Source organism: Macaca thibetana, chromosome 16 (genome assembly GCF_024542745.1).
Source record: "Macaca thibetana thibetana isolate TM-01 chromosome 16, ASM2454274v1, whole genome shotgun sequence".
NCBI lineage: Eukaryota > Metazoa > Chordata > Mammalia > Primates > Cercopithecidae > Macaca > Macaca thibetana.
The window spans coordinates 59239091-59251937 of record NC_065593.1 but is presented as its reverse complement, the minus strand read 5'-3'; the positions used below and the strand labels follow the sequence as shown (position 1 = coordinate 59251937).

Sequence of the window (12847 nt, the reverse complement as noted above, 5' to 3'; positions counted from 1 at the left end):
GCGCCGCCGCCCCGCCCCGCGGCGATTAGTGCGGTCAAAGCCTCGGAAATCCCTCCGTCCATGTTCCCGTGGTACAGAGAAGGAAACTGAGGCTCCGAGACTGCCGGGCCGAGCTAGAGCCGGGGGCCACCTGACCGACCCCTCCCCGCCGCCCCCGGCTTCCGTGGTCCCTGCGTTCTGCAGCCTTTCCCTGTGCGCAGCCAGGGGCTGGGTGTCGGGAGGGGGTCCCCAGCCCGCACAGACCCACGGGCAGCCCTGGGTGCAGGGATCGGGGGTCCGCCCGGCAGGCGGGAGCAGAGGCCGGCTCGATGGAGACTTTTTTGAGAAACAGCGACCTCTTCCCACCCCCCAGCCCCCGAGCTCCCGCCGTCTGCATTCAGCGTCTCAGCCTTTAGGCCTCCCTGAGCCTGGGCTGCGAGCTCTTGTGTCCTTCGGCCGCCGCTTCCTGGCGCCAGAGGGACCCCGCGGCCCGCACGCGCCTGTCCCCGGCTCCGCGCGGAGCGTGTGCGGGTTCCCGCTCTGCCGGCCCCGCTCGCCTGCCACGGCGCCCCCAAACCCACGCGGCTCGCGGCCCCTCGCGTGCTCTGCCGACCACAGGGTGCGGGAGGGGTTAGCCTTGCTGGTCCCCACACGGGGTCTGCGCCAGCAGCTCTACGGGCTGGAACGCGCCTCGGGAGAAATTACCCGCGCGCGGGCGCGGCGTCTTCTGCCCCAACTCCCGTAGGCAGCAGCCCGGCAGGTGCCCTCCTGGCCCCAGCCCTTTAGCCTGGCCGCCCTCCCGCACGCGTCCGGTAGGGAGGCCGCGCCCGCCAGGCCTGGAGCCGGACCCTGCCGAGAGCGCGTGGGCGGGGGAGAGGAGCCTGGCCCTCCCCAGGGCAGGCTGTTTAGACGGGGCGGGAGCCCTTAGCCTGGCCCGGCGTCTCTATCCGCAGCAGCTGCGGAGCCTTTCCGGCCACCCAAGCCAGGGACTCTGGCTTTTCCGCCGGGGTTCCAGACCTCAGCGGCCTGGCACCTTGGCACAATGGCGTCAGAAAGGGAGGGGAGCCTGGGGCAATGTCTGGGGCAAGCGGGACCTCTGGGTACTGAGGGGCACCGGGGAGGAGACCACGGTGGATGGGCCGGGACCCTCGGGTCCAGCCTGCAACTATCGTGCAGGAGGCGCTGGGCGGGACACCTGCAGGCGCTGCACACACACGCGAGGGCCACCACGCCACATTTCTCCATCACAAGACCCTGGACAAGCTGAGGGTCGTATTTAGGGTTCCCTCGGCCTCCCTAGTGTTCTGCAAGTATCTGAGAGGGAGGGAGCAAGAAAACTAAGGGCCGCCCTGCCCGAACTCATCGGGGTGTCTGGCTGCCAGGTCAGAAGAGGGGGGATGGTGTTGTGAACAGCCAGTGATCCCGGCCCTGCCTGAGTCCCACACCCCAGATGCAGCTGGGGTGAGGGAGGCGATCCCGTAATACTCCCAGCTGGGTACATTTGAGGCTGCCTGTGACACGACCTCACTCATTGGGAAACCATGAACACTAGCACACTGTTGTTTTGTTTTTGAGACAGGGTCTTGCTCTGTTGCCCAGGCTGGAGTGCAGTGGCACGATCACAGGTAACTGCAGCCTCGACCTCTTGGGCTCAAGCGATACTTCCTGCACCACCACACTTCAGTTAATTTTTTTTTTTTTTTTTTTTTTTTTCGTAGAGATGGTTGAACTCCTCTTGCCTTGGTCTTGGCACTACAGGTGTGAGCCACAGCACCCGGCCTAGCACAATAGTATATGTTATACTACTCCCGCCATGATAGTGCAATAGATTCGAATACACCTCAAAAGCATAGACAAGGCCGGGTGTGGTGGCTCATGCCTGTAATCCCAGCACTTTGGGAGGCCAAGCTGGGTCACCTGAGGTCAGGAGTTCGAGACTAGCCTGGCCAACGCAGTGAAACCCCGTCTCTACCAAAAATAGAAAAATTAGTCAGGTGTGGTGGCACATATCTGTAATCCCAGCTACTTGGGAGGTTGAGGCAGGAGAATCACATGAACCTGGGAGGCGGAAGTTTTCAGTGAGCTGAGATTGAATCACTGCACTCCAGCCTGGACAACAGAGCAAGACTCTGTCTCAAAAAAAAAAAAATATATATATATATATATAGACAATAGTTCAATGTAACAAAATAATTAGAAAGTGATGAGTTTGTAATATTTATTGCCAATTTTAAATATAATTTATTTAATTATAAGTTTACTTAGTTTAAAATTTAATGGTGGCTGTGTTTAACCATCGACCTTTTTGCAAACTTTGCAAAATTCCTGCAAATGCAACCATCAGTGCATACTGGCGGGCTCAGCACACTCCTGGTGGAAGGGCATGGAGAGGCCTGCAGACGTTAGTTGGTAGTGGGAGGGCGAATGTAGAGAAGGCAAAGGGAGCAGGTGTCCAGGAGAGGCTCTGGCTAGTGGCCAGTATGGAGAGAGTGGGCAGGCATAAGAAGACTAGACAGGCCGGGTGCAAGGGCTCACGCCTTGAATCCTAGCACTTTGGGAGGCTGAGGTGGGTGGATCTCTTGAGTCCAGGGGTTCAAGACCAGCCTGGACAACATGGCAAAATCTCGTCTCTACAAAAATTAGCTAGGCATGGTGGGATGCACCTGTAGTCCCAACTACTCTGGGGACTGAAGTGGGAGGATTGTTTGAGCTTGGGAGTTTGACGCTGCAGTGAGCCGAGATCGTGCCACTGCACTCCAGCCTGGACGACAGAGCAAGATCCTGTCTCAAAAAAATAAAATAAAATAAAATAAAATAAAATAAAATAAAAAAGAAGGCTAGCCGGGTAGGTTGGGAGGTATTAGGAGGACCTCAGTGCCCATCAAGGGTCTTTACTCAGTGGACGGTGGAAGCTCATGCAGGGGTGTGCCTGAGCCTGGTGGATGCCAGCGCCCCTTACTCATCCTGCCGCATTTCCCCGGCCTCTCATCTTCCAGGCTGTGCCTTGAGCTTGTCTGGAACCTCCACCGTGAGCAGGAAGGAGGGTGAGCAATGGGTAGGTGCTGGGAGAATGCTGGGAGGGCCTGAGGGCACTGAGGAGTGCTAGGCAGAGGCACCTTTCCCTGCCCCCGCTTGCCTCAACCCTTCCTGCGTGAAGTTCCACGCTGCCTCTGGAGGGGTGAGGCTGAGAGGGGAGGGTATGGTGGGGTGGGAGAGGCCCTGGTCCTCCACCCACAGAAGAGAAGCAGTAGCCCTCGGTGAGCATGATCATGGCCCTGGGACACAGTGCCTCAGCCAAGGGTTAGGTACATGCCCCTCTGGAGGACAGGCTGTACCCCTTGGAGATGCATTGCATTGGCAGCTGGTCTAGGATGGGCGACAGTCTGCGGTGAGGTGAGTGGCTGGGGTTTTTAGTGTGGGGGGCATTCCCTGAGATGTTCAACGTCATTGTCATCTGCATCTGAGTTTTCGGCAGCTCCCAGGGTACCGGCGTCTTGTTTCTCTATCTGGGTGCTGATCTCCTGGGGTGTTTGTCTTGTGACCGTTCATTGGGCTGTCCATGTGCAATATGTGCACCGTTCTCTGTGGTTCTGTGCCTCACACGAGGTGTGGGGGGACAGCGTCCACAGGTTGTCCTGGGCAGAGGAGGGGGCTTCTGGCCACACCAGGGGAGAAGGCACAGGGACCTCTGGCAGCCCAGTCCTCAGGACAGAGTCAGACCACGTGACCCTCCCCCCAACTGAGGCACCCCTGGACCCACAGGGGTGGGTGTGGGACTACTCTGACAGCAGCGAGCCCCACGGGGCCTCTGAGTCACAGCCTCGGCCCACCTGTGCCTTGGAGTCACTCCTGACAGCCCCGCCCAGCAGCTCTGTGTGATAAGGGACAGGTCCCTGCTCCCTGGCTCTGCTGAGGGAGGTACCCCACCCAAGCCTTCCCCTCTGTCCTCTACATGGCACCCCTGCAGTGGTAACCTAACTGTGTCTTACAAACACAGTTTGGACCTTTCCGGGTCCTCTGTCCACATTCACGCATGTGCCTTTCAAAGGCACAGCTGGGCTCTAGTCCTCGCTCACCTGAGAGGGAAGCCCAGAGAAGCCAAGGTCGCACCGTCGCCCAGCGAAGGCAGAGCTGGGGCCAAGCCCTGGCCTTTGCACTCCATGGCCACTTTATCTCTGCCCAGCACAGGAGCTGCAAGGAAAAGAGCTCCAGGAGAGGAGCCCTGAGGGGATGGTGCCCCAGCCACCCACGTCCAGTGAGTGGGCAGGGCAGGTGGGGCTGTGGATCCCAGGCTCAGGAGCTTCTCACCGGCCATCTTCGGAGGAGAAGCCAGCCCTGCCTCACCCCAGGACTACGCACTCCTGCCCACTGTGCAAATGTGACGAAGCCTGCAGCAGCTGCAGCCAGGAGCTGACTGGTTGGGGGCAGTGCCCCATCCACCTGGGACAGCTGGGCTCCCACCCCAGAGTCCCTGCTCCCGCCAGGGGCTTCCCCACAGCAAGGACCACCTTCCTCGTCTGAGCCAGCCAGGTGGCCACTGGCCCAGTCTGACTGGGGGCAGGGCCTTGGGTGGTCTCTGTCCCCACCCTGCCTGTTTCTTCTCTCGGGCTGGGCCCAGTGCTGGGGTCAAGGATGGGAAATGGGTGATCTTGAACTGCTGACTTGCTGATCCCAATCGACAGGAGCGTGCAGGGGAAAGGTGAGCCCTTCCCACCCGGGGAAGGCGTGTCTTACTCTCCCAGCAGGCGTTTCATGGCACCAGGCATTTGCCATAGTGTAACTTCAGAACAGTTGCTCTCAGTTCAACAAATATTTCCAGAGCATCCACTGAGGGGCAGGCCAGGTGATGGGGCCAGGATGAGTAAAACGCCGTTCTCTGTCCCTGAGGCCACACGATCTGGCAGGCTAGACAGGGCTGAACACACCTTGGGTACCATACGAGAGGGCCACAGGACGGGAGAGGTCCTGAACCAGCACCAGGCACATGGGTTGGGGGTCCAGCCATCAGCTGGAGGGGTCTCCTGTGGAGGTGATAACAGGGGCTTGAAGAGTGAGCTGAGGGGGCTGGCCCTAAATACCAGAGCGATGAGGGGCAGGCCGCGGGGAGAGGGACGTAGTTCATCCTGCCAAGAGTGAGCTGCAAAGCAGGGGCCAGGGCAGATGTGGGGGAGTTGTGGGCAAGGTGGGCCAGGACCTTGGGGAGCAGCCACAGTCCTGGGGGGATGCTGTCTGGGAGCCCATGGTGAGGGCATAGCTGAGCAGGAGCAGGGCTTGCAGAAGAAACCTGGAGGGTGATGTCATAGGAGCCAGGGAGGAAGGGGGCTGGGCTTGAGAAGCTTGAGGGCATTTGGGAGATTCCTTGGCAGGAGCTTGGTGATGGCTTGGATGTGGGAAGTGAAGGAGAGGGAGGAACCTGGGAAGATCCCCGGCTTCTGGGCGAGGGGGTGGTGGTGATTCTGTCTGCAGAGAAGGGGTGGGGAGCCCGGGAGGGCCTGGAGGGAGGGAGGAGTCCCGAGTTCACATTGGGACACATGGAGTTTCCAGTGGCTATCTGACATCTGGGAGGAGGTCAGAGCCCAGCACCTGGAGGCTCTAGAGATTCCAAGACGAGGATGAGGAGGCTGGTCCTGAGCTGACCTGAGCGGAAGGGGCCTGAGGGTACAGAGGGAGGACGGGGCTGACAGCAGAGTCCTGGGAGCCTCTTTAGGGGCAGCGGACCACAGCCGAGCCAGCAGGGAGCCCATCCAGGGAGGCAGTGGGTACGAAAACAGAAGAAAGCTGAAAAGAGCGCCCTGGGACTCCAATATTCAAGAACCATTGTTTTAAGTTTCTGATCTCTGTATTCAACAGTGACAAGGGCAGCAGACACTGGTACTCTCAGGCATTTGTACAGCACCTTCTGCACTTCAAAATGCCTCCCCTGCACCCCCAACACAGGGCTTGCAAATATAAAGCCAGGTCAAGAATGATCCTAGGGCCCCCATCCCAGCCCCCTAGTTTGCATTCATTTGGTTCCTGAGCTAGGACCTCCCTCCAGCTACCAGCATCTGGCTGCGGTGGTGGGGGCCAGGGGCCTGCCAGCCTGCTGTGTCCTTGCACATCAATTTTACCACCTGCCAGACGCCAGGAGAGGGCATATGAAATATAAAATGAGTTGAGGCATAAAAGTGTTTTGGAATAAAAATGATGTGTACTGGCAAGGGATTACAGTTATTACAAGGACCGTGCGCTGACGCCATCACTCATACCTGGGAGGGGAAGACTGTGGTCGCCTGCCGACGGAGGCAGCAACCACTGTGCCTCCTCCTCTGGGGACACGGCCGCAGACTACAGGGTGCCAGGCCGCAGGATGTGCTGAAGCCAGCCCTCAGGGAGCATCCAGTGCTCTGGGGGATGAATGACACTCCCATGTCACAATTAGGCACAATGCAGGGCCGGGTGTGGTGGCTCATGCCTGTAATCCCAGCACTTTGGGAGGCCGAGGCAGGTGGATCACCTGAGGTCAGGAGTTCGAGACCAGCCTGGTTAACATGGCAAAACCCTGTCTCTACTAAAAACACAAAAATTAGCTGGGCATGGTGACAGGCGCCTGTAATCCCAGCTACTTAGGAGGCTGAGGCAGGAGAATCACTTGAACCTGGGAGGCAGAGGTTACAGTGAGCTGAGATCGCACCACTGCACTCCAGCCTGGGCATCACAGTGAGACTCGGTCTCAAAGACAAACAAACAACAAACAAACAAACAAAAACAATTAGGCACGGTGCAAATATGCTCCTTTTTCTGTTACATTTCCCAAGGTGTCTTGGATGTTTACCAGATGGCTTTGGCAGGTGGCATTGTTTTTTGAGACGAAATCTCTCACCTTGTTCCCCAGGCTGGAATGCAATGGCACGATCTCCACTCACTGCAACCTCCACCTCCCGGATTCAAGTGATTCTCCTGCCTCAGCCTCCCAAGTAGCTGGGATTACAGGTGCAAGCCACCACACCCGGCTAGTTTTTGTATTTTTAATAGAGTTTCATCATGTTGGCCAGGCTGGTCTCAAACTCCTGACCTCAGGTGATCCGCCTGCCTTGGCCTCCCAAACTGCTGGGATTACAGGCGGGAGCCATCATGCCCAGCTGGCAGGTGGCATTCTTGTTTGATTCTGCCCATTCTGCAGGGAAAGCAAGCAAGGCTCATTGTGTGTTAATGCCTTGGCCTAAGTAGCAATATTAATTTCAGTACTGTGAGTTTAGCCTTCTGAATTTTCATTCATTCATTCATTCATTGGATGAACATTCTTCCAGGCCTACTATGTGCCAGGAACTCTCCCAGATGGTAGAGACACAAAGATGTTTCCAGCTAATTATTAATATTATTATTATTTTAAGATAGGGTCTCACTGTGTTGTCCAGGCTGTAGTGCAGTGGCACAATGGCTCACTGCAACCTGCACCTCCTGGGCTCAAGCAATCCTCCCACCTCAGCCCCCTGAGTAGCTCGGACTACAGGCGCATGCCATCACACCCAGCTAACTTTTGTATTTTTTGTAGAGATGGGATTTTACTATGTTGCCCAGGCTGGTCTCGAACTCCTGGGCTCATGTCCCTATTTTTTTTTTTAAGTTGATAGATAGAATTTTCTTGGTTTTAAGTTTCTCTTTCATGCACTTTTCTTAAAACATTGGCATCTGTTACCCATAACGACATTAAGATCCCTCTAAGATAGTATCTGGCTGAGCCCAGAGTACCCACATTGAATGACCTGTGGTTTCCCAGGGCAGGATTTCGTGGGATTTTGCAGAGAGACCACTCACCCCAGCTCTGGGTCACCCTGAATAACAATGTCAAAAACGATCTGGTGGGCACCCTCTGGAGCAGGGTGAGGCGAGTTGGGAGAGAACGTGGCTCTGCAGCCAGGCTCAGCAGCTCACACCTGTGATCCCAGCACTTTGGGAGGCCGAGGTAGATGGATAGCGAGGTCAGGAGTTTGAGACCAGCCTGGCTAACATGGTGAAACTCCGTCTCTATTAAAAATACAAAAATTAGCTGGGCCTGGTGGTGGGCACCTGTAATCCCAGCTAATCGGGGGGCTGAGGCAAGAGAATCGCTTGAACCAAGGAGGCAGAGTTTGCAGTGAGTCAAGATCACGCCACTGCACTCCAGCCTGGGCAACAAGAGCAAGACCCTAGGGGAGTGCCCTGCCCACAGGGAGCACACACTCAATGGTAGCTGCTGTTACTAGGATGACGTGATGTTGTTGTATTGCTGGTAGGACTGGGCCCATCCAGGGAGGATCTCAAAGCTGGGTGGGGAGAGCTGGCTGCCATTCGGGGAGCAAGGAGCTCCATCTCTCAGCTGGGGCTGGACGTCCACCTCCGTGTACAGACCTCTCTGACACTGCAGGTGTGTGTGCCTCCTCCCTCCTGGGGATATCATGAGGATGAAGTGGGAGCATGCATTGTGTGTGCGCATGTGCGGGGCGGGGGCGAAGGAATCTTAACACTTTAAACTGCTCAGGTGGCTGGGAAGTAAAGAAAAGAAGAAAGGAATGAAGCCCTCCTTTTGGGATGTCTTGGGGTCACAGGGACTGTTTTCTGGGAAGATTTTTCATTTTCCCATCTCTTTTGTTTGTTTATTTGAGACAGAGTCTCACTCTGTAGCCCGGGCTGGAGTGCAGTGGCACGAGCTCAGCTCACTGCAACCTCTACCTCCCAGGTTCAAGCAATTCTCCTGCCTCAGCCTCCCAAAGTAGCTGGGATTACAGGCGTGAGCCACTATGCCCGGCTAATTTTTGTATTTTTAGTAGAGACAGGGTTTTGCCATGTTGGCCAGGCTGGTCTCAAACTCCCGACCTCAGGTGATCCGCCTGTGTCGGCCTCCCAAAGTGCTGGGATTACAGGCATGAGCTGCAGCACCCGGACTCCACACCTATTTTCTACTCTGCATAGGGACAGCCCAATGCATTCTGCGGCAGGGAGCCATGGCAAATTGGTAACAAGCCGGCCCCTGGCCTTCATCCCTCCCCTCCCCGTTCTCAGACCTGCCCTGTCAGCTGACAGTCAGTCCTTTGAGCCAGTCTCAGCTCACAACTTGTCCTTGGCAGTGATCATCCCAGGCTCTGAAAAGGGCTGGCCCCTGCTGGCCTCTCAGGAAGGACCCTGCTGGCTGTGTGAGGTGTGCATGATGCTCACTGACCCCTCTAGGCCCCCTCCTTCCACCTCCCTTGCTGCCCTCCCAAGGGGTGAGCAGGGTGAGCAAGGCATGAGCCCCCAGTGCATTCTAGTCCTTCCTGCATGGCTGTTTCTGGAGTGCTGCCCACTCAGCATGCACTACCCACCCTAGGCCAGGATGATGCTGGGCACACCGGGGCGGCAGGGAGAGAACCTGTCCTTGCCCTTGTGTAGGGGGAATCGTGTTAGCAGGGAATGACTGCAATGTTTGAGAGCCTGTGGCGGGGATTGCACCTGTCGACTCCTGGCCTCACCTTCCTGGAGCCTCTGTTGGCCCTCAGGTCCATGCAGACTGCGCCCCTCCCTCCCCCCGCCACCAGGCAGCCAGGAAGCCCCTCGCTTCTTCGTCTGCCTCGGGGCGTCTTGGATCTCACCTGCAGGACATGCTCCGCACAGTTTCCCGCACACCCACAAATGTATGGGGGCCCATGCCTGTGAGTCACCCTTGAGCAACGGTGTAAAGACCCAAGGACAAGGCCCCCCAGGCCCCTGCAAGTGGGTAGTTCATGAGCCTCCCTGGAAGGTCCCGAAGGACTGAGCTCCAGGCACCCCAGCAGTAGCCAGCTCCGTGACCCCGGTTCCCTTCCACTCCTGTTTCACTCCCGATCCCTCAGGGGAATACAGCTAAAGCAGGGGTACCTAGGGAGCACCCAGCAGGGCCCTGACTCAGGCTGGGGATCAGGGAGGGCCTCCCTGCAGAGGTGACATTTAAGCCAAGCTCTGAAGCAGGAATGGGAGTTGTCGGGGCAAAGAGGCATCCTGGGTGAGGAAAGGAGCCCATGCCAAGGCCTCGAGGTAGGTGAAGCTGCTTGGGAGTAGCAACAGCAGGGTGGGAGGAGTAGGCAGTGGAAAGGGTGGACACAGTGGAGGGGAGGGAAGCGATGGAGAGGAATGGACATGGTGGAGGGGAGGGATGCGGTGGAGGGGAGGGATGTGGGGGAGGGGAGGGACACGTTGGAGAGCAATGGGTGTGGTGGAGGGGAGGAAGGCAGTGGAGAGGATGGACACAGTGAAGGGGAGGGACGAGGTGGAGAGGGATGGACGCCGTGGAGGGGAGGGACACGGTGGAGGGGAGGGATGTGGTGGAGAGGATGGACACAGTGGAGAGGAATGGACATGGTGGAGGGGAGGGACGCAGTGGAGGGGAGGGATGCGGTGGAGAGGAATGGGTGTGGTGGAGGGGAGGAAGGCAGTGGAGAGGATGGACACAGTGGAGGGGAGGGATGAAGTGGAGGGAGATGGATGCAGTGGAGAGGGGTGGGCGTGGTGGAGAGGATGGGCGTGGTGGAGAGGATGGGCGTGGTGGAGAGGATGGGCGTGGTGGAGAGGATGAGCGTGGTGGAGAGGGATGGGTGTGGTGGAGAGGATGGGCGTGGTGGAGAGGATGGGCGTGGTGGAGAGGATGGGCGTGGTGGAGAGGATGGGCGTGGTGGAGAGGATGAGCGTGGTGGAGAGGATGGGCGTGGTGGAGAGGATGGGGCGTGGTGGAGAGGATGGGTGTGGTGGAGAGGGATGGGCGTGGTGGAGAGGATGGGCGTGGTGGAGAGGGATGGGCGTGGTGGAGAGGATGGGCGTGGTGGAGAGGATGGGCGTGGTGGAGAGGATGGGCGTGGTGGAGAGGATGGGCGTGGTGGAGAGGGATGGGCGTGGTGGAGAGGATGGGCGTGGTGGAGAGGATGGGCGTGGTGGAGAGGATGGGCGTGGTGGAGAGGATGAGCGTGGTGGAGAGGGATGGGCGTGGTGGAGAGGATGGGCGTGGTGGAGAGGATGGGCGTGGTGGAGAGGATGGGCGTGGTGGAGAGGATGGGCGTGGTGGAGAGGATGGGTGTGGTGGAGAGGATGGGTGTGGTGGAGAGGATGAGCGTGGTGGAGAGGGACGGACGAGATGCTCAGCAATGGATGCAGTGGTCAGCAGTGCCTTCTTGGCAGGCCACAGGGAGGAGTTTAGACTGTGCTAGGGCAAGGGGGAGCCACAGAAGGCTTTGGAGCAGGAACTATTTTGGCCACTTGATGGAGGCTGAATGCAGTGTTGGGGCCGGAGCAGGCAGGGAGATCCATTAAGAGGCTGTTTCGGTGACCCTGTAGGACGACAAGCAAGAACAACAGTGGGGGTGGGGAGAATACCCCCAAATTGTGCCATATGCAGCTTCAGCGTCTCACCTGCAGCCCTTCCCTTTACCCCACGCCCCAGTTTGCTCTGCTCTTGGGTGGCCAGTCACCCAGGGGTGGTATCCAGGGAGGCTCTTGCAGGCCCAGCTTCACTGGCCTGGAAGGGCTAAGCTGCCTGGCCCAGAGGTGTGTCCACTCTGTCCTGGGCAGGCGATGGGCTTCCCGCAGGTGGAGTCCCATGGTGGGGCTGGAGCCAGGGGGTAACTTGGCAGGACAGAGGCCCGGCCCCCAGGAAGCTCGCCTGCTGATGGCCAGGCTCAGGACACCTTACACCCCCTGTACCTGAGGACAGGCTGTGGCTGATGAGAGTGGCTTCATGCTCAGAGGGGAAGAGTCCTGGAGGGGTGTGGCTGGAGGCACCCAGTCCTGTGGGAGCCCCTTTGAATGAGGGGATGCCTTGGGAAGTGGAGTGAGGGGGGCAGAAACCGGGAACTCTGGATTTCAGGACTTGGAAACAATGTGCTGCATTTTGCTGCGACATCTGCTTGTGGGGACAAGTGCTCCCTGGTGAGACCTCTCTATCCCTCTCCCTCCCTCCCCCTCTGTCTCACACTCTTTCTCTCTCTCTCTGTCCTCCTATCTCGGCCTCGCACTCAGGTCCTGTTTGGTCTGTGATGTCACCACTCCCCTCCCTGTGGCTGCCATTCAGAGCTGGCAGTAATGAAAAGCGCCGGATTCCCGCTCACTGGTCCCCAGCAGCTATACAGACACATGGAGCTCTTTGTTGCAAATAATTAACTTGGTCCCATGCTGCATAACATCCTGAAAAGCTTTCCGGGGCGAGCACCCGCCAGACACTGTGATCTCATCAATACTGCATCGCATCGGACACTACTGCTGTGTGGTTTCATTAAAAATTTAATTTGTGGTTTAAATCTGCAGTGTTCCCTTTAAAAGAATGGCGGGGCCGGGGGATGAAAAGGGAGGGACAGGCTTGGGTCGGGGGTGGGCATTCTGAAGTAGAGGAAATCCCACACCCCAGGGGAGGTGGGGGCGGGGCTTCCCACTGGAGCAGCGGCCCCTCTCCGATTGGCTGGGCTTGGTCTGTGGCCTCTCCTGGTGCTGGAGGGAGAGTGATGGACCATTGATGCAAAATGCTTTTCTGAAGCTTAATGGTTTTCCCTTTCTCTCGGCCACTGCAGGCAGAGGGCTGCTCCTGGAGGGCCAGGTGGCAGTGCAGGGCAGGAGGGCCCGGTGGTGGTGCAGATGGCGGTGCAGGTGGTGGTGCAGGGGGTGTTCTCCGGAGACCCTGTCCTCTGTGCCCTCCAGACCCAGTGCCCACAGTGGTCAAGAACAGAGCTGCAGCCTCGCTCCTGCCCTCCTGGCTGTGTGGCCTCAGGCAAGCTGCTTGTCCTCTCTGAGTGCAGGTCACTGCCCGCAGTGTGAGTGGGGACCTTGCCTGTCCCCAGCTCCAGGTCGCTGCCAAGAGTGTGAGTGGGGGCCTTGCCTGTCCCCAGCTCCAGGTCAGCACCCCCAGTGTCACTCT

At 58.1% G+C, this 12847-nt stretch overlaps 1 protein-coding gene across 1 annotated transcript in view; it reads left to right on the top strand.

The window, feature by feature from the left end:
* Positions 1 to 12847, top strand: part of RNF213 (ring finger protein 213) — a 322271-nt gene that overhangs the window by 218770 nt on the left and 90654 nt on the right. The window lies entirely within an intron of this gene.